The sequence below is a fragment of the Anopheles coluzzii genome, chromosome 3 (assembly GCF_943734685.1).
Source record: "Anopheles coluzzii chromosome 3, AcolN3, whole genome shotgun sequence".
NCBI lineage: Eukaryota > Metazoa > Arthropoda > Insecta > Diptera > Culicidae > Anopheles > Anopheles coluzzii.
Window position 1 is genome coordinate 75,557,691 of NC_064671.1, and position 22,843 is coordinate 75,580,533.

Below are 22,843 nucleotides of genomic sequence, written 5' to 3' on the forward strand. Positions count from 1 at the left end.
TTCTGCTAGCTATGCAATCCGCATTACACATTTCGCCGCACAGTCGCTTACCCAACGGACATTGTAAAGTACGAGCGCAAAGCAACACCGATTGCGGCCGTATATTGTGATGGTTGTGTATTGTAGCTCCTATCATACCAATTGCTAATGATGAGAAGTCGGACCTTTCAGTAATTTATAGCAAAACTATAGTTTGATAATAAAACTGATAGTATAAATTTCAAAAAATGTAGAATGTTATCAAAATTTTCGATGTTTTTGAAAACTTTACTGAGGCCATAGAGTTCAGCATCGGACAAAAATTCGTAAACAACTTTGTAAACAACTTGGTATGAAATTATCAGTTTATAGATATAGAAAATGGACTTGTTAATTTACAGTAGGGAAAGTGTAACAATTGTGGCTACAGCACCAATCAAGGCTATAACGAACACTATTTTCGATCTAAAACAATCAATTTGCATACTACATCCACAGATGATTTTTTTATTTAAAATATAATTAATTTAAAACATTAGTGCTTTCATTAATTCCGTGCTAGCCACTTCTGTTTGTTATAAATTACCCTTTTAAAAAGTGTTGCCAAGATGTTTGGCATCTCTTACAATTTTGCTAAGAGTAGCACTGTAGGATATTATCGATTTTCAAGCACCAAACGATAATTTTATCTTAAACTCATCGTTTTGGTGGAAAATATTAGTTATTTAACGTATTTACATTACAATTGACCAACATTTAATGCAGGGGTCTCCAAACTACGGCCCGCGGGCCGCATGCGGCCCTCAAGAGCTTAAAATGCGGCCCGATGACTTTGCCAGCTTTAGAATAAATATTAGGTTATTTTGACTTTTTCAAAAGAAATTGTATTTTTTTACATTTCTTAAACAAAAATCAAGCTTTAGTAACACGAATCTGTTCAAGTATCGTTAGTATTTTGTTATAAAAATGAGATTTAAACGTTCACTCATCAGTTATAGGTAACATTAAATGGCCCTCAACATAGTGATTTTTTAAGCAATGCGGCCCGCGGGCTGAAAAGTTTGGAGGCCCCTGATTTAATGCATTTTTGCATTTAAGTCCATAATTGGTACAACTTATCTTCGGTGCACCAAACATCGCAGTATACCATGGATGTTTTGTTGACAACTGTCGTTTTGGTCGTAGTGCGTAGTTTACAGCTGAACAAATCGGACTTCTCGTTATTATTGTCTCAATCTAAAGTGTTAATATGTGTTTTAAGCATCATTTTCTTGTGAAAAGGTATAAAATTGAATAAGTTTCATCAAAATAACGCAGTCTTTAATGACTTTCGTACAAAAAAGTGCAATCTGAACGTCGTTCGTGTCCTCCGCTATGTGGTAGCTGGCTTCGGTACAGCTTCGAAGAGAATAATTATGAATATGAAGGAATGTCAGGAGATATGTAGTTCAAACACGCATGTTATTAGTAGAATAAGAGTCTTACATTTTAGAAGAATTTGGCCCATCAATTGTGCGATTAATTGAGCGTGGATATCAATATAACCAGTGATACAAAACGGAGATTTGAAGCTGTTAATTTTACTTTTTTAATGGTGTTCACTTACTTATTTACCTGCAATGAACTTATTAGTATTTGATTCGCGTTAAAACAACGTCACAAATTGGCTTTTGCCAGTCTCGTGGTACGGTCGTTATCTCGTACGACTAAACAACATGCCCGTCATGGGTTCAAGCCCCAAATGAACCGTGCTGCCATACGTAGGACTGACTATCCTGATATGGTAGTAAATAAGTCACTGAAAGCCAAGCCCACTAGCCGACAATTTTTTCTTTCTATCTTTTTTAAATTATCTATTTTGTCGAATCAGAAAATGAACATTTAAAATTGAATTCAAAGTTCACAGCAGTCAAAGCAATCAAATGTTGCATTAAATGTTTTCTTTTTTCGTTCTATTTTTTTTCGTGATTAGTTTTCTATCAATCGACGCATTTCCCATTTATAAACATATTACGGTAAAAATTACCAGCCAAATAAAAAAAACCTATCCAATATTGTTCATATTTCCACAAAATCTTAATACTTACATAGAGCTTGACTTAAAGTGGTAACTGGAATCGCTGTCAATATCTGCAAGTTAAAAAAAAGTGAAAGGAAAAAAATTAGCTTTGCATGTTTTAAACTTTGATTTTATTACTGAAAATTTAAAGTGCATTTGATTTGCATTTGCAATCAGCTGTCCATCGTAACGTTACGATAATACCAAAGCTATTCAACTCGCCTCAAGTGCAACGAACGCCGCCGCGCCTCATCATCCATCATCACGCAAAAACAGCACTACACATCGGCGGTGTGGCGTTTAGATTAAACCAAACAATAACCTTTCCCTTTTCAGCCATACTTTACATATTTGTTGAGCTGTTTTGGAGAGCCTCTTTTTTTCTGCTATCCTGCACGCACCGATTACCGTAATGTTGCGCTCATAAACATACTTCAGAGCATCGGCATTTTTTTGCTGTTGTAATGCTTTGTTCACGCTCCGGATGGTTGATTTTATTCACTTTCCCTGTCCAATCGGTCAGTGTGCCGGGTGGTCAGCAGCAGCAACATTACTTTGTGGAGCTGATCTATCGGCGGCAATGGCAAAAGCGGCGTCACACGCGTGTAACGTGAAGGCATTGCATCTGGTGGCGGCCAGCAGCGACCAAGTTCGCTCCCGGCTTGTTTTGCGTCCGATGACGCGCCTGTTCGCACGCTTCCGACATTTTTCGCCATTCGTGTGCGCACGGTAAACGCGGGATTCGTCTATAAAACACTTATTTGTTTTATGATTCACCGGCGCGCATTATTAATGCATTAAACGTTTTTAAAGGCCAGCTGAAGGTCTTGCAAAAGCAGATCCATCGCTGGCGGCACCGCCAAAGCGTATGAATGTTAATGTGCACATACGCATCGCCATAACGCCCTTCAACTAACGGACACACCCGCGCCACACGGTGGCAGCATGAGCAGGAAGCTACGTGCTGTACGTGGAACACGTCTTCACGGGACAAAAGCGGCCCCGGGATGAGATGCAACCATCAGCAATGGTAGAATCTCGTCCGGGAGCAGAAAAGCAGCGAGAACGCCGCGTGCGCCTCATCGTCTCTGCGCTCGCCGAAAGAGGTACGTGATCTTACGAGTGGCGGAAAGATTTCCTGGTTTTACGGCAGCCAACCCCATCAACAGTGCAGTATCACGCTGTTTGCCTCCCGCGAACGGTGTTGTCGGGAGCTAATGTAGTGATGAGTTTTTGAATTGATAAGTGTCAGCAAACAGGATCGGCCCCGAGGGGAGTTCGATAAGAAGTTGAAAATAAATGTTTATTTTTAAAATAGAGACGACACTATAGTGATGTTTTTTTCGGCCGGCTTCGGCTTCACGTTGTTGTTGATACAGTTAGTGAGAGACTTTGGAAACAAACGTAGTTCTTTCGCCTCTAACTTCGGCGTCATGCTAGCACGGAACGATTCTAATTTCGCCCGTTCTACCGATTGCATACCTTCGGGCGGTTAGCACAAATCGCATGAAGTGAGAGCAGCACTACATCGGGTGGCTCGTTTTGTATCAACTTTAGTGCTATATGGTAAGACATTTTTATAACAAATTTAAGCACTTTATTTCTTCCTCCAAAATACGCTACACAATGGGAAAAATACGAAACGTACACCACTCTTCGTCAAAGATACCTATCGATCCGATTCAACCTTCCCCACTTCATACGACGTGTAGATCGCATCTTTCAACGAGAGCACTCTCACACCTTCCTTCAAAGAGGAAGGTATTTAGAGCATCATTATTCGAACGGCAAGCAGCATCGCGCTAGCATAAGGGGAAGAACCTCTGAAGGCAAACGCGAAGAGAGCGCCGTTAAATGCGTGAATGTGATGGCGCACTGGGTAATAGCACTTCTCTTCCTCCGCCGTGTGGTTACGGACGAGTAGCAACAGCCAGTGTCTTGACAAAACCCCCTCTCCCACCCCCACCTCTGCAATGCAATTTAAATTTGTCAAACGATGAGTCAAACTTTTCCCTGTGATAAAACGACACAGAAGCAGGAAACGAAATGGTGGTGGTGAGCGACCAGAAATTCCACTTCCGGTTGACAAGTGGAAGAAGCTTTTCCAACCATCTCTTTTCCGGTACCGGAGCGAAACGGAGCGGTAGCAGCAGCAGCGCAGCAACACGCAGCAGTAAAGCCTCTGTGGTACAGATTTTGTGGGTTTTTTGATGTTCACGGTTGTACACACACGCGCGGGAAAGGAGAGCAAGGGACAACGAAATGGTGATACCACACGCTAACGAACGGTGGAGTAAAATCAGACAGTACCACATTGAGTGTGGGGCGAAGCTGGAAAACAGTAAAGTTGAAGAGGATTTTAATCGGTTGAAATAATTTACAGCAAAATGGTGATACAAGTCGTTGCCGTACATTGAATTCCTCTCTCGTCAGTGTCCCATATTCTAATGATGGCATGGAAGAGAAGGACCGATGAGTACGCAGAAGAGACAAGGAACAACTAGACCAGGTGACAGGCTTTTTCTTCCGGAAGTTGTTTGATGTTTTTTTAATATATATATTTCCAGTTGAACGCAGAGCAAGGATCGGCCGCAGCGATTACTCGCACTCGTAATGACACGACAACGGTAGGGATAGAGTTTCACCTTCCGGTTGGCGGGGATCCCGTCCCGGGGAGTCTTATGCATCCTTTGCAGAAAAAGAGGGTCGTTAATTAGGTTTTGAGGATTTCCAGTACCGGTGTGTGTGTGTGTACGGGAAAGGAACAGGGATGGAGATGAAAAGGCGCTTAAAATATCAACTTTTTTTACGACGCACGCTGAAGAAAGGAAGGATTTGGATGCTTTAGCAGATTCGTTAACTTTTTTTATGGTAAACATACGTAAACAATTGTAACGGAAAACGGAGAGTGCAACATGGGGAAGAGAGACCGTAAAATGGGAAAGGGTTTATTTTGAGCGTCCTGAAAAAATAAGATAAAAACGGGGGAAAGTAATTGACATTGCTATGGGCAACGGGTGGAAAGCTCCTTCGCAAAGCTTTGTACAAAGAACACCACAGAAACTGAAACATGTAGGTAAGTGTGGTGCTTTTTCCTACATGTTGCTCAAGTTGAACTTTTTCATTTGCCAACTGCATGTTGAGCAATTGCTTTCAGTGCTTTTGTCACTACTTATTGATACAAAAAAAAAACCATCAAAAGTCTTAATGCAAAGAAAATACGCCTAATCCGACTCGTCTTAGCATTTGCAATTTAAATCGGGTACAATTTTGTCCTCCCAGGGGGAATCCACTTCAGCAAAAGACGCACCAGAAAGAAAGAGAACAGCTCCTGCAAGGTAACTCTTCGAACGGATGATGGATGATTGTTGTAAGGAAAATAATTTCCATCTCCGTGTGCGCACCAACCAACAGAACAACTTATACACACACACACATACACACACACACACACACACACACACACACACACACACACAAACAGGGGAGACAACACGAACAAAAGCACGGAGCACAAAACTGTGGTATAAAAGTTGGCGGCGCGCTTTTATTCGACGACGAGCATTCTAAACGAGCATCATTGGAAAGCATCGTACGGAGCGCGAAAAAAAAAACAAACAAAACTGCTGGCACAGCATACCGCACCACCACCCTGCCCAAACCATGCGTCGCCGTCTACGCGTTTTCCGCTCAAATAAACACCTTAACTAACGCTACTTCCTCCGGCGGGTGACTGTTTTCAGCGCGACAGGTTGTGAGCGAAGGATTAGTATTTGTTTTTTTTTTAAATCGTTGGAGCAAAAGAAAGCGGAAAATAAAGATGACAAAAAAACTAAAACAACCACGTACATGCACAGCTTGGTGCAAAAATGGATAACCTATATTTAAGTTGCAGCAGAGGGTTTTTTTGTGAGTTGTTGTTGTTTGGTGTACTGCAAGTTTGTCTAGAAATTGGAGAGAAGTTTTACAATCGCACAGCACAGGAAAAGATGCATTTTTTCAACTGTGCACGCGCGCAGTGTTTGCATATGTGCGAGGTTATATTTTTAAAGGCGCCGTGGTAAACATACACTGTCCATTGTATGATGATTTTTGTAACAAGATCGTGGCAAATTTAGACGGCAAAAAAACGAAACACTGCAAATACTGTGGCGTTACAGATGTTATAGCCGAAAATTCTTTTTTAGGCAGATATACGTGGGCTAGGCTTTATTGGGAGAATAATTTCAATTTTATTTGCAATGAGTTAAAGCAGACTATGGGGTTTGGTTGTCTACACGGTCTAGAAACAGGTCCATCGAAAGTTTGAATCTCTTATGGAGACAGATCAATCAAAACTAATTATCAACTAAAATAATGCTTTGAAGAAATTATCGTTTATATCTAAAAAAATGTTTAAAATTGTCGATTTTTCAGGGGTTCACCTTAGCTCTCATTAATGAAATGCTAATTCCACTTTCAATAATAGTATCCCATGAATCAGTAAACCAAATTTGATACCTCTTTCAGTCGAACTCTACCCGGGATGGCCAAAACAGTGAGGCAACTTCGTGCGTGATCGAAGAACTGCACCCCGTAGCGTCTAAAACGGACTCCGTGCGGCAGTTTGTGTACGTCGTATAAGCTTGTTCGGGCATCTACAACATCTTGGCAGCATTAGACAACAGTCAGAGCATCGAAAGAATGCCTGGTTCCGAATGGCCGACGACCCTGAGCGACCTGAGCCAAAGGAAAACGCCAATCCGAACATTTCATACGAATCTCGGTCGAGTTTCGATACAACATCCAAGTCTGCAAACCGGTGCAACATCCCCTGGCTGCGTCTTATTGAATTTTCCTGAACCAACATGATCCAACAGCTCCAATACAACAATTTTGTCGCGAAAACTGAGGAAGAATTGATACAAATGGAAGGTAGATCTTAACACATGCCTACATGCATGTCTTCGTCCGCCATGGCGGAAATTCCAGAAAACTGATGAAAGGTACCTCGCAAGGTCGTAGATTGATTTTTGCAACTAAACTTCAAAAACTATCTTTCAAAGGATGTCCATGGAAAGAAACTATATCTCTTAGCTATCTCTTTCAACAGCCAGCCAAAAACAGGTCATTTTTGAATGCACAATCCTTTCTTTGTTAACACTGTTTAACATAACTAAAAATATTATTATACTGATTGTACAGTATTTTTAATATCGATGGCACACCGATCGGTTGGTATTGGTTTAAATAGTAGAAAGGTATTAAACATATAGAAAAAAAATGCTTCTAATTAGCACATCGTGATCCTAGTTTTTACTTTCCTATTTGTGATCTATTTATGATTCATTCAATAAGCAAACTTTAATGCTGTGTTACATTGTAAATAATCCATTGTTTTTGCTTCATCGCTTTCGCGAGGACGAATGAATAAATCCTAACGAATATTGTGACTATTCATTAATTGTGACATTCGTTTTTGTTTTACTGTGGCTGCTGACTGCGGAACTCCAATATAGATTGCAGCTAATCAATATCAATTGTTAACCCGCATAACGTTACTCATTTGTCATTCTGTCCCAACCGATGTAGGAGTTGCCTCAACGATAAAACACACTACTATTGACTCTGCGTATGTGTGTTTTTATTACATTCTGCACAACATATTAGTTGGAAGTGCGTCTACCAGCGGGCCACAGCACGTCCCTTCCGGGTAATAAATAAAGCTGCATTCCCAGGTAGGCAACACAAATTAGCGAGCGACCGGGTGTCACGGTAGTCGATCAAACTGCTACAGAGATCGAGACAAAACACACACACACACATCGTCGTAACAACCACATCACATGAAGCCCAATTAGCCAACAGCATGTAAAACCGTCAATGGGAACAACATCGGCAGTGTTCGTGCGTGCCTTGCTCAAATGCAGCGCAGGAATGGGATAGAAGAGGTTGCCCTCTGCACGGCTCCATCTTCTGAAGAACCTAGCCCAGACCGATACTTTGTATCCGTTGCGGTGCACACTCCCTCTAACCTCGGCTCTAACGACAGCCGAAGACCGTTTTAATTTCATTTAAATTCACGCGCACGAACACGCAATCAGCTGTTTCTGCTGCGGCTCGTGATCGGAAAGATAGATTGAATGGGCGCAAAGCTTCAAGTATTGGAGCGGGCCGGTAGAAGTAGCATCATCGGAAGGGACCGCCGTTCACCCCGGAGTGAAGAAATCGAGCTTGTGTACTAGTTTTGAATGCCACCGAATCGTTGAGATACGCTGGCTTACCCACGGACGAGGCCTCCGGATCATTATCGTAGATTTTATCTCTTTGCTCGGTCACCATCATCAGCCGCCGTCAACTAGCGTGGCATTCGATGCTCCCCGTGGCACGTGCTTGCTAATATTTGGAGCGGCTTGAACTTTTGATTCCAGCGGTAGATGTGAAAAGATGGTGGAGCGGCATAATTTAATTTGCAACAAGAAGGAGTAACAAGTGCCGGGGAGAATCTTGAACTCTTCACAAACTTTGGGGTAGATGACTTTTGCTTAAAAAGTGCTTAATTTTAACATAAACTGAAATGGCACCATAACCACAGCGCCATCGTTTAGCGTCGTGGCCATCACAAATTATACCAGCAATTGCAGCACTGTTGTGATATCTCGACAGTGTGCAATGTACTCGCCCGATGCACTGCCCCCCGAACCTTAATAAAACTTGCCCATCCAAAGATGGCAAGTAGAGACGGGGGCGACGACGAGGGAGAGCCCGGTTGCGTCAACCCTTGCTGTGGACCATGCAAAATGAAATAAAAAATGCAACTTCATTGCATACATACTAGACGCGGAATGAACACACACGCACGCATGCAAGCAAAAAATGTCACATTGCACACGGATGAACGTGGCAGGGGGTCTCGGCTAGCCTAAACTCATCACCGTTCCAGCGCCGCTACCATTGCAACACTACCAGAAACACACATTTATGATGGGCTGTTATGACCCCGGGAAGGCAAACGCTGCAGTGTGTAGCAAAGTGCAACCACTAAACCGGCTGTTGCAAATTTTACGCGTTTTGGTTTGGCAGTGCACATTGATGCGTTTGGGAAGTATACGTTCCATACTACACGGTTACTGATGCAGTGACTTTGCGAATTGCAGCACATAATGGTTGCCCCTTATGGCTGAGGAAGTTGAGAAATCGTTTCAATTCGAGCAAGTATTGCTCATTGTAAACACGGTAAATACGGTACTGGGGGCACAACAAATGACATCGATGCCCAAGCAAGGCTTTATCTATCTTTGATCTCCTTAACGACGGAAAGAGATTATTTTGGAAAATTTGAAAAACTAAGACGTATCCAACGATTTTATTCCAAAGAAAACGAGCTCTAACGCTTAATTTATTTTATTGTGAAAACTCCACAAATGTGAATGTATTTAATGGTCTCATTGATGTCAACATCTGTAAAATCTGACAAAAATGCATGTCCTCCATCTAGTGCACAAAATTTTTTGTGACTTTTCGCCAAGAGCATAAGATTATCAAATGAAATTTTTATCACGATTTTCATACAAAGTAATACAGCATAAATATACTCCACGGCGAATGTAACTTAACGCTTCGAATAACGATTCACCATCTAGAGAGTTTTCTGTACTTAATGTTGAAAAGACACAAAAAAGACATAACGGAGATGTTTTAAATCAATGCAACTTTAATGCTCCAGAAAATAAGCTTCCTTGTAGGCATATAAGAAACCTATTCACTTATCAAGTAACATCCAACTGTAGCTAAAAAGCTACTTGCAATACTGAAGGATTAGAGTAGAGTATAAATTTATTCAATCAGATTGCTGTATTAGTTAGTTTAACTTTTGTTTTGGATGAATAAACAGTGTCCTCTTGAACTTATAACGTTTAGTCATTTTTCGGTCATTCGGTCATCGTCGGTCTTTTTTCAAGGCTTTTTTTCGTTGTATAGCATTCAACTAAATGAATACGAGTTATCGTATTTCTTCTAAAAAATGAAACCACGTCCATACATTACTACAAGTGTCAGTGTCCTTATCATATGGACGTGAAGCCGAATCTTCGTATGATAATTGGGAAGAACTCAATGGTTTATTGAAAGTCCTCAGCAACCGATTCTCCTCGCATGTCAATCTTCATTGAAATTCCTATCTAATATTGTAAAAAACCCTGTAATCTATGTGGTTTTTTGGTTTCTTATTTTCAAGAGCACAAACATACTCCTATTGATTTAAGTTCCCAATACCAGAAGAATACCCTAATACCAGAATCTATCGCTCCTGATAGCAAAGTATTCTACATAAAAATAAAGCCCAAAGTTCAAAGAAGATTCATTACAAAACGGCAAGTGATACAACAAAAATACATTGAACCTCTCAATCACTCAGAGCTACACTTTCAAAATCGTTTTATTCATTACCACCGCTTGTGAAATTCCCTGAGGACAACAATTTGTATTGTATGTAAAATTACTCCCTACTCCTAATTGATTCATAAATTCAACCAGATAAAAGCCTATGAATTGTAAAAACAAATCCCAGTCACAATTATTCCACCATCAATCCAATTACAGCACACCGCCATTACGCACTGAACGCCGGGCACGGAATGAACCCACTCAGGATTAGCATTTCGAGTACGTTGTTACAAATCAGCGGACACCCGAAATGCCCGGGCAGTTGCAGCAGCAGCAGCAGCACCCAATTTGGAATGCCATTACGTGTGTTCCCAAAAACTGTAATATCACATCATTTTCATACGTTAACGGCCGGCCCCAGACACAACACCAGTATAGGATCCAACTTTCCGACTTCTACCTTTCTGACCTGTTTGGGCTGCGGGCAAACACAGCAAAAAAACGCATACAAATATGTTATCCTCAAATATGGAAATGGGGATGTAAAAGAGAAGTAACACACAGCGAAAAATAGCCACCCTGTGCCCTGTGCTGGCGAGTACGAAAAGGAACGGAATCATTGTTTCCGTTGCTGAAACCAGCCGCCGTACGCCGTTGGTCGTGTCAAATCGATATTGCATAATTTCATAATCTGTGACTCCAAAGCACTGTTCGCCCACAGTGTCCCCGGGATGCTTTCGTGTGGAAATGCGTCAACACGAATCAAAGTTTTCTTCCAACAGCGGCCGTCGACGTCGTCGTCCGGCAAAGAACCGCCTCGGTTTGCTCTCTTGCACTCTCCGTTTGGAGTGTGATGTGTTTGGAATTAGTTTTCCGTTTCATTCGCTTTTCCTCGTCCCGCCTTAAAAACGCGTTCCAGCGGGCTGGAGTTCCGAGAGGACAAAAAGCGACACCAACCGGCACACAAGGTATAAGGTAAAACGGATTACGCAGCATTAGCATACGAAAGCGCTAACCGCAATCTCCCCTTTGGCGGTGTGTGTGTGTAGCAGGGTGGGTTGTTTAGTAGTTTGTCAAATCACTACACACGTTTAAGCTCGGGAGTGGGATAAACGGATGCATGGGGCTATACGGGTAGGGTAGGGCCCGCCGGATATGTCTCCGCGCTAGAGGGAGGAAGCGATTTAATAGCTTCTATCGATTCTAATTCTTACGTAACGAGCAACGCTGACGATGACGGTGGTGTCGGTTGCAGCCAGTGCCAGCGCAACCGGCAACTGCTCCCTTCAAGGCCACCCAGTGGAGCACCACATTCCTCACGCACACGTACACGTACACGTAAAAAAGGGGAAGGATCGATTTTTCCACAAACAAAATCGCCCCATTATAATTGGGTTCCGGGGGGAGGGGGGAAAGCTTACTGGCCGATGCGAAAAACAGACTCGTAAAAGCACGGAGAAATGACAGCAGGTGTCATCCCGCCTTTCCCGGCGTTATATGTCTCTGGCAAAGTTACCTGTTGTGGCCTCTTCTTGCCTCGCGCAGTAGGAACGACACGGAAAGCTTTCCCAAACAGGACTCGCCGGACAGGTGGGATTAGGAACGTGCTACGTACACTTTTATGATTGCTCATCTGGCAGTCGTTCGTCGCAGGGCAGGATGGCTGAGCGGATAAACCGCCTGTCTGCCGTGCGACGCAACCGACACACGGGTGCGCATAATCAAACGGTTGTTTATCGATGCTTACTGGAGCGAATCGCACACCGTTGATGTGCGGGGGGACACATGCATGCCTGGGATAATGCATTGCCTTTATTTATTGATATTAGGCTGTCGCCGTTGTCGGACGTGTATTCATAATCAATCCAGATGGGTTACCGCCGTTACATCACGGCTCTCAATCTGGTTTAGTTAGTGCGGGATACGTCGTTGCCGTTGCCAATCGTGCCTTCGTAATAATCATGACAGGGTGATATGCTTTGTAACAACGACTTTTAGCATTATCCAGTGTGTGCAATACTGACGACATGGACCTGCCTGTGTGTTCGCTTAATCCAGAGCGCAAATGCATCTGTTACAATGACAACGTCGATAAAATGAGAGGTTTGATAAATTACCCAAAAAAATAAGCAAGCTAGGTACTAAAAATTATTACAACTCATCTGTTCTGAAAATGGATTTTCTAAAAACAGACACATAATGTACGTGACATCTGTGAAGATCCTGAGAGAGAAATAAAGAAACCTTTCTAAATTTGTTACATCGTAACCGCTGAGCGTCGCGAGTTCAACAGTTTTTCAATCCGTAAATAAATTTGAAACATTGTGTTAACCATAAAACATTGTTTGAAAATACACATGCTTGGGAAAATACTGCCATTATAAGTGAGCTATTATATTTTCTCATTAAAATTCAGATTAGTTTTTTGTTGGAAATTTTTGTTTAGAAGTGGAGACTTAGAAATATAGCTCTATACAAAAGAAGCAAAAATAAATTTGAATTTTATGACTTTGCAAAAAATAACGAGCAAAACCTTAATTGAAACATCCATAAATCAAATGCATCTAATGCAAGTACAGTAGACCTTTAAGTTACGATGATTCGTAGAAACGACGTTTTCGATTTTGATTTTGTCTGATTTTGACAGCCAATCAAAAGGGGTTTTTTTTTAAATTTGATAATTGATGTGTCAAGTCAGTACAATTTGCTCAAAGATCTGTCAAAGTCAAGGTGGATTAAAAATATCAGGTGGTGGATTAGGGCCTTTGGGGGGTCGCCATAGTTGAGGGACTTTACGTCATTTTAGAACCGTTGACCATTGGTTTCCGCACAAAGCTTAGCAAATATAACAGATTTCTTTGTTATTATGTGCATTTTAGTGTGTCTATTGATTTTATCGAAAAAACGTAATATATTAACAAAATATTTGATGATTTGTTTATGCACGAAATTTAAAATCATGCTAGCATGAGTTCTAATCTCAAGTAAATTGTCCATGCGGCTTGTAGATAATGAGGAATTAATGTAAAAATTGAAAAAAAAATTAATGATTTCTTAATTTTTATCATCAAAAATGTCGAAAACACAAAGAATTCTAGAATAAATTCACAGAATAACACAAAATAACACACTTTAATGTATGTTTCAATGTTAAATAAGAACTCACAAAGTCCAAAATATATTTTTAAAGAATATTTATTTGAAAAAATGGGGTAGATAAATTATATGAACAAATTTAATTAATGTAAACAAAGTTTGAATCCTGGGGACCTTACGTCAAGTGACGAATTGTCAAAATGCACTAGAGTCCACCACCTGATATTTTTAAATCCACCTTGGTTCGTAGGCTGAAATTTCAGCCTGTCAGCTGTTTTTATTGTATAGAAGTTTTCGAGCAGCTATCAAAGTGGGTATAAAATAAAGGTAGTCCTATCCCAAGGTGTATGAATTTACAAGGCTGATTGTTATCGCTTCTGTTTCTAAATGAAGATTTTAAGAGTGTTTTATGTGTTCGTCTTGTTTGAACTTGTTGAACTTGAACTTGAGAAAGCTTGTTTGAACAATAGTTTTCACTCATCCTGTCAAAAAGAGATATTTAAATTTGGTTATAAAAAACATGCTATGAGACCACCTGAACTACATACACTTTGATTCTGGATTCCATCACCTGATCTCTTTAATGCGCCTTGGGATAAATGTAAACACCACCTTGTTTTGCCATTTTTCGAACAGGCACTCGAATCTAATTCTAGCTTTGAGGCTAGAATAATCTAGACCAAGGTGGATTAAAAATATCAGGTGGTGGATAAGGGCCTTTGGGAGGACGTCATAGTTGAGGGACTTTACGTCATTTTAAAACCGTTAAACTAATGAATTCCGCACACAAAGCATAGCAAATAAAACATATTTCTTTGTTACTACGTGCAATGTAGTGTGTCTATTGATTTTATCGAAAAAATTAGATATATTAACAAAAGATTTGATGATTTGTTTTGGCACGAAATGTAAAATCATGTCAGTAAGAGTTCTAATCTCAAGAAAAATAAATTAAATCATATATAAAATTATAAGTAAATCAATCATACATTGCTTAGTTTTGTTATGCGTTCTTTGAAAATTCTCTTTGGATTTGAAAAAAATAATTTTGAATTTATAAAATTATTGTTTTGTAACTAAACCCTTCATGTTTGAAAATGAAAATATTCAAAAAAATTAAACAAAAAGCACTTGAATGCACAAGGACTGCACCATTCCAAGCTGACAAACTTCGTAATACCCGCCCAATAAGATAGGAACAACACTTTTTCCCAAATAAACCCTTCCATTCGATCAGTTCGTACAATCGGAACGATCATCATCACCGCCCGGCTAGGGGGCAAGGGGAGGAAAGAATAAAGTAAAACAATTTGTCATCGCATGCAACCATCCTTTCGCAAGCGGGAAACCGCCCATATGCTTCCCGTTCTTACTAGCGCGCCCGGTGTGTGATTTATTCGTGCAATATCTTCTCCACTACCGAACCGAAAACTACAATGTGAATGAGGGGGGAGGTAGGAAGAAAATTCCCTTTTCCTCACCCGGTCCCCCGTCATCATTCTCTAGCACACTGGGGAAAACTGTAATGCTGCAGCAACAAACGCTATGCATTCGGGACTGAGCGCGGTCGCCCGCCCGAACCACCCCGAACGCGGGTTGGTCTTGACATTTTCCCGACCCCGAAAGCTCTACACACACGAGCACGAGCAACAAAAAAAAAAGTGAAAGGAAATAAGAGCGCGCACGCGAGAGACAAGGGAAATCGAACTGCAGTGCGAACGAGCCATATATTTTGCCCCTGCCAGGGACCGAGGGAAAAAGCACATCACATCGAATGAAGGCACCGTGCCGCTGCTGAAACAGCCTTGAGCATTCTCACCGCTTGCTGCACACACGGTGCGACCCCTCGGGACTCGAGAGGGCAGAGTTTTCCGCGGCATTTGCATGCATGCATTCAATAAATTTAACAAACACTGCATCCTTTGCCGCGTGTTCGGCCGCGTCTGCTATCTTCTGCCCGGCCGGCCGGCCCTAGATCGCTGCAGATATTTGGCCCTTTCCCGTGTGTTGCTGTTGCTGTCCGTGCAGTGGCGTGATGGCGTGTGCAAACTGCTGATAACAGTGGCGTTTACATCTGCCCGGCGCTTGAGAAGCGGAAGCAGCTTGACCATTGAACGCGCCGTCATCATCTCCCGGTTGCCGATCGCGCGTTGATTGGCGGACTTGCAAAATCAAACCACGTGGAAAACGTTCTGCACAATTTTAGCACAATTTTGCACGTCGGTGCTCGTCTGTGTGTCTGTGTTTGGAATTATTCTTTGCATCCCGTCCGTCGTCGTCTGCCCCAAAACCAAAGGTGCCAACATTAGCCACCATAGTTGACCGGCAACGATTGTGTTTTGGTGGCAAATAAAAAATAAAAAAAAAACCTCGATTGTGCCCACTGAAGTGAGAAGAAAACTGTGGGCTAGCAGCGAAGAGCGATGGAGGTCAATTCAAACCACGAAAGGGTGAAGTGGAAAACACACGTCTAAAAACCAGCTCACGTCAAGCAGGCCGAGGTGAATGCGGTGGAAATTCAAAGCCTCTATTTTCCCTGTCAAACAAACGGAAAAAAAATAAAAGAAACAAAAAACTGAACCGGAGCAATTTTATTTCCCCTCACTCACCCGCCAATCATGTCCACCACCACCGCTTTTGATAGGGAAAGGTCATTTGCAACGAGCACAAGTCGTCTATTTGGGTCAAGAATGACCTGGGTGTTTTCTACCTTTTTGCCAGCGTTTATAAAAAAAATCGTTGCTTACTACGTTCTACACACCATTTGCGTCGCGTGTGGGGGAACCATTTTCTCTGAACCACCACAGTTCGGAGGGCAGGGCAAAAACATAGCAAAACCCTTAAAAACAGCGGTAACTGGCGACTCTTTCTTTCACTCACTCACTTTCCGGGCTCCAACACTGACCGGTTGCTTTGTCAAATACAATTACATGCCATTCATATTAAAATTTCACTCTGTGTGTGTGTGTGTGTGCTTTTTTTATTCCTTACTTTATACTGTCGTTGCAGTTTGACAAAGAAATTGCGCTAAAATATGAAAATGGGCATTCTTTTTTTTTTCGTCGCGTGCTTGCTATTATGGGAGTGACTCCCCTACCTCCCACTGATCGGGAGGTACAGTTGAGCGCGTGAAATATGAATTCGAAAGAATGGGCCATTTAGTAAAAATGCGAATAGGAAAGGGCAGCAATTTGTGTGCTTGCAGCTTGCTGTATGGGAACGTATTTGAAATTTAGATTTGAGGAATTTTTAGACTGATGCACGAGAGAGAGAGAGACAGAGTGTGTTGTATGTTTGGGAAGTTATGTGAGGAGAGCATAAAACGTTTGATCCTTCTTTTTAATTTGTTATTTGCTAAAGAATGTTTGGATTATTCATTGTACTACGACACTCGAAATGGTGATGGATGGGTTTGATTTGAAGGTTAATTTTAGCGGAAAAAGAAACACAGGAATTTCGATCGACCGGTAATTGTTTTACATAACATTCTTCAATAGATCAGAGTTATTTGAAAGATTGATTAAAATAAAAACCAACATTTAAATTCCGTGTTCCGTAGTTATCGTAAAAATAACGTAAAATGTTCATCACTTATTTGCGCACTTTTTGTTCACTTATCAAATCATCATCGCGATTTGGTAACGAAATTTCGTTGAATTAAACCAACAAAACCATGGCACATTTCATTCCACCTGACAGTGACACTTTACTTATTCATCGGAGTGAAAACGTTTGAAATGTCCGGATGACAGGAGGAAACGAGTACAATACCGTCAATCTATTTTTTTTTGTTTAGCATTTTTTCAAACGGTACAATAGCAAATGACGTTAAAGGTAAGATGTTTCATGTCATACAGCGTGTTTAATTTTGTTTAATTAATGGTCAAAACAGCATTATATTATTTATCCTTGTTTTTTGCTCGTAAACAAACAAGAAAAAGAAAAAATAAATTTCTGAAACGGAAAAAAGTCAAATTAATTCCAGTTCAGTCTAGCTTTATGCAAAAACTAAACAATTACGCGAAAGCGACAACTCTCACATTTATCTTTGACCGGTAAGCATTGTTTCTAATGTAAAATTCATCCTCACAATACATTATCTTCAATATATATCTTCATTACAGTTCAATAAAGTAAAGAAACAGCTAGCAAATGTTCCTTACAGTTAAGCGGTAATATAAACTTGCATAACAGAGTAACCTCGATAAATTGTTTAATGTTGGATTCAAAATTTACACAACATATAGAACGAGTTGTTAATGATGTCTTAATTCTAATTAACTAAAAATCCTCCGCCAGTTTCGAATATGATATGGCTGTAGCCAGAATAAGTTTATATCCAGAAATTTATTCTGTTGAAATTGAGTCCACGTTTCCTATAATGAAAGCAAGCATGAATATAATATTCTTATTAGATATGGAAATCTGATCTTATATCTGAAACTTTTCTCAAGCAAGCTACCACACTGTAAATATCTTATTAGTATTTGTATAGGTTATTAGATATAGAGCTAAGCAGTATTGCGTTGATAGTGTTTGGTTTAATTATAAGTATGCGTGAACCACATATGTAACGGATATTTTTGTAGAATAAACTCAGTCTGTAAGCAACCTCCGAAGAGAAGCGACTCGACTCGATAACTTGCATATTCCATCTTTCAACCATAGAATTTCACTTCATAGAACGCATGCTAGTAGCTACATAGTTTTAGCTCGTTTTTGCGAGTAACTATTTGTATCTAATTAAATGTAAATAAATTTTGTAATGAAATATTTCACTCGAGTTGTACCCAACTCTACTACTCGCTACACAGTTAAAGTTTCCTTTAATTGGGTGCTTTAAATTATTCCACTCCGTTTAATAATTATTAAACTCTTATAAAGCTCTTATAAAGCTAGTTTTGTTACATTTTTATTACTAAAAATTATGCACTTCTTCAAACAAGCTACAAATCAGGTGTTAGAGTTTGTGATGTAGATTGCAAATTTTTGAATACATTTTGATGCAAACCATTCTAGCACGCACTGCCGCCACTGCAAGTTTGTGCAGCAAAAGAAGGAAATGAAAAAATCGCCAATCTAATCGGCAAACCAATCGAAACCACATTCTGCCTGACGGACCAGAGCAGGTACAACCACCTGCAATGAGCGCTGCTGCCGGGTTTGTATCGGTGCAGACGAAAAAAAAAAAAACAACAACATCCCACCCCCAGTTGGCACAAAACCACAAACTCCAGCAGCCGTCCAACAAACAGCAACTCGCCCATGAGGCACATTCACCGCAGCATCTCGCCCACCCGCGTACGTTCGGTTTAGTTGCACCACGGACTGCGAGGTGCAACAACCGGTCGCCCTGCTCTGACCGCACGAAGGAAGTTAGTGCACCCAGGTGCTCCGGGGGACTGCTGCGGCGAAGGGGCGCAAGATTGAGTCGTTTGTTTTTTAGTGTCATTACCAGAGCAAGCTCCTACCCTAGCCGCTCCTGGAAGGAATGGGATCCGAGAGAGCGCGAGTGGCTAACCCGAAACATGGAGTAGGTGGCGCGTCGGATGCAACGCTGCACCCAAGGGGGGTTTGGAAATAAAATGGATTTAAAGGGTGCATTCATACACACACATACACACAAACCGACCGGACCTGGGAACCTGTTTCACCTTGCCGCAGCAGTGCGGCAGGTTCGATTCAAAGTCAAAGAACAAATCAAATTCTATTTAACCGGTTTCTGCCGGCCCAATGGCCCAAGATTAATGAAAGGGGAAGGAGAGGGAGCGCGGTGGACAACAAGGGAGTTCGCTAAACACTCACAACAACATTTGGACCAACGGCCCGAATCGAAAGTCTATCAAGCGCACGCAACGCGCAATGGTCTCGCGTAATTGATTTCGGAAAGAGAACGTCGAAGAAGATGTTCGGAAGAGTCTCATCTCGGAGGATGACTTGGCGGCTTTTAAATACTGCACTGAGAATGTGGCAAGCTGGATCTGCTGGTCGGTTGCGTACTCATCCCCACGTGAAACAACACAGGTCACACGGTTTGATTAAAGTGAATGGAGTGTGGTGCATGGTACAATCTCATCTTCGGGAACTTCCCAAGCCTAGAACATTGCAGGTTCCTCCAATCGCTTGGCCTAATCAACGCAACCAGAACACTAGCGCCACGTAAGCAGGTTGATGTATGGCACATCTGGAATAAAACAACTCCCCTGGGTAATCGGATCCTCCACAGGGCGTGTTAGATAACGCGGTCAAAGCTACAAATGACATCGTTGTCGTGACGCTGTGCCTAACCTCTCTGGATTAAAATCCGCTCAACAGGTCGGTTGCCGCTGCTTAAAACCAACATCCGAATGCTTGTCTACTCTACTCTCCCCCCCGAAGTCTCGTTCAGGGACACGTGACCCCAAGCAAACCATTGAAAAGGTTGTTGCAGCTGCTGATGATGATTCCGGTGACTGCTCAATCATCTACCTTTACCGCCTATCGGAGCGAAGGCGACATCATACACACAGGTTGACAGCTCCGGGTACGGGTCTCCAATCACTTCAATCACGTAGATCAAACATCTTCACGTCATAAGCTGACAACGTTTCCTCTTCTCGACAACCAGCAGAGCTTGACAACTTCAGCCACGCTCTCTCTCAGTCTGTCTCGATGCATCCCATGGGGGCTTTAACGAATCGCTATGAAATATGACAACACCGGTTTTTTCATGCTTCTTCAGGAAGACATCCGGATTGCTTTCTGCCTACATTTTGTGCTGCCGAGTTCGCTTGCCGAGTTCATAGGGTCCTGCCGTAAGACACATCGTAGATATTAGTTGGCCACGGGTAAGGCGTTTTGATGCGAGGGAGAAAAACGAGACGAGACTTACATTTTGCAGCAGCACCATGCAGCTGTGTCCTGGCGCTTGGTACACAAAGTTGCAGAGGTAAACAACGAGCAAAAAGACGCTGGAGGGGACTTGGGAGATATTATTAAAAATTTATGAAGATTCCACCGGGTGCCCTCTCTCCATCCCGTCCATCGAGGATGCACAAGGCAAGATGCACAAGACCGACAACACAGTGCACATGCTCCCGTGCATTGGCTGGATGATTGCTTATGTTGAGGAGGTGAGAAAGATTGTTGCCCCCTTCTCAATTTTTTGTTGATTGTTGGTACATTGCTTCTTGGCAGGATACGATTTTTTCTTTGCATCTCAATCTACTACATCCGTTGCGTTGCGAAAAGAAGCACCAAAGTCATCCTCATAAGTCGTCGCCCCGTTGTCCTTTGCCAAGTGCACTTGTAACTATCGCAAGAAATGTTACGCGAAAGGTGGATGAAAACAGTGATCTCGTTGTTTGAGTGTGTTTCATCGGTTGGTTCTATGCCCGCTCGGAGCGACCCTTCTCAAACTTTCCATTAAACAGGGATCAACTCGAACACCAAAGGCGAAACGGATGTTGCTGAGCCATCGCACAGCAAAAGGGGGAGAAAGAACTCGGAATTGCATACCGTTTTTTCGAACTAGCTTTAGATTTTCTTTTGCTGCCTCCTCTTCCCGTCGGCAAACAGGATGTTCTTAGTGAAACCGTTCGACACTGATACAACTACTGCTGCATACACCTTTACCTATCATCACAGAGCAGAGGTCCGTTTCGCTCTCCCCATTTCCACTAGCGCTGGTGTTTGATATTCACATTCTTCTTTTTTTCTCGTTAGCCAGAGCGCTTAATCTTGGTTGGATAACAATTTTTGTTCGAAAGGAATGAACAGAGTGGGAAAAAAAGCTGAGCACACTTCAAAGTTTCCCTAGTTCGATATCACGACACAGAGTGTATCCGGAGATGTATGGACTGTGAAGGAACGAGGGACCTTCGCTTGTGCACTGCTTCATTTGCACACCACCCTACTGCTCTACTCTAGCCAAGAAGATCCGATCGCTCAATGCTCAAACTGTCACTCCGGGGCGTTCGGAGCGTTACTCCGGAGTGCGATTGCTTCAAATATTTACACGAACTGCAAGAGCAACCGGGCAGTAAATGTGCCAACTGGTGTGTGATTGATGGTTGAAATTTAGGGGGTGTAAATAAAATTGTTTCAGCACCAAAGGGAATCATACTCTTATTGCAGCTGTCGGTAGTTATTGAATTTGTCCTTTCTGAAAGTTGTAGATGTAAGATAGCACCACCAGCAGGGCTAGCTGTGACTGGCTCCGGGAAATGCTTTTGATGTCAACTGTGCATCGCTCTGCAATAATGGATGGCACTCCGTAGAAACACTCATCCATTTGATACGGGACAGAGAACATGTGTAGCAATAGACAAGTAAATCTTGCTAACGTACAGTGACGAAGATCCAGTAGGGACTTGTTCAAGCTAATAACTTCCAAAATGCAAGTGTAGAAAAGAGTATATCTTACTGCAAGGATTGATGGACTCAATTGATAACGTTATATCGCATGCTCGATGCATTAAAAATAGTGGACCATTGAATTTTCGATACGAGCTATTGCTAACATTGGTATTGGTAACAAATACATATACAAGTAGTATTAGTTCGCATGAATTCAGGTGAATTCGGATGCATGAATATTGGTATAATTTAGCAATATGACCCGAGCAATACTCCATAATACGGATTATGAGATATAAATTTAGTTAAAAAGAGGAATTTGAACAAGTAGCATTTACATAATTATCTAAATCCTTCAGAAAAAAAGTTTTAAATAAGCCGGATCATATAATTAGTGCACGGATTAGTACATCAAACTATTCCTCCTTTCTTGCGCTCCTTTCTGTTTATCAACTACGCCAACCGCACGACCAAACACAACCACAGAGGAAAATACTATATCATAACTCCCGTCCCAGTGAGTTAAACGTGCCAATCAAAATCATGCGCTTGCTGTTATTGCTGCTGCTGCTAGTATCTAGCTCAGTCCCAGTCCCAGCTATCCGGAAAATCTGTCCCAAAATCCAACAGCAGCAGCCGCGTTTGCCGCCCCGTTCTCGCGCCCTTAATCCATACGGATCTCCACCGTTGACCCTGACGCGGAGGAGAAGGGTTAATTTATTGGCATTGTTTCGAGCGCAGTTGGCATGTTTGCACCGGCAACAGCCCACGGGGGCAGCACAAGCGGCAAGCGGTGGGTTATATAACGTAACTACAGTCTCGCGTTCTCAGGTTGCAATTGCACGCAGGCGGATAGAAAATGCATCTTGAGCAGCCCCGGGAGTCTTTGTGGTCGGTGTGAGATAGTGCTCTGGCGTACACGGATTTGCGTACGACCCGAGACAATGCGGGCCGCCCGCTTTGTAATATCCAGTCGGACAGTACCGGCATGAGCAGCAGCAACAACGC

General features: G+C 42.0%; 1 protein-coding gene across 3 annotated transcripts in view; it reads right to left on the reverse strand.

Moving 5' to 3' along the window:
* Window positions 1-22,843, reverse strand: part of LOC120955076 (Ig-like and fibronectin type-III domain-containing protein 1) — a 117,751-nt gene that overhangs the window by 45,338 nt on the left and 49,570 nt on the right. For 2 of the 3 annotated variants that reach the window (XM_049609430.1, XM_040375577.2), the window contains one exon: window positions 2,067-2,109. The exons of the other annotated variant lie outside the window; for it this stretch is intronic. The gene's annotated coding sequence lies outside the window, so the exon portion shown is untranslated. The remainder of the gene's footprint in view (window positions 1-2,066; window positions 2,110-22,843) is intronic. 3 annotated transcript variants of the gene reach the window in all.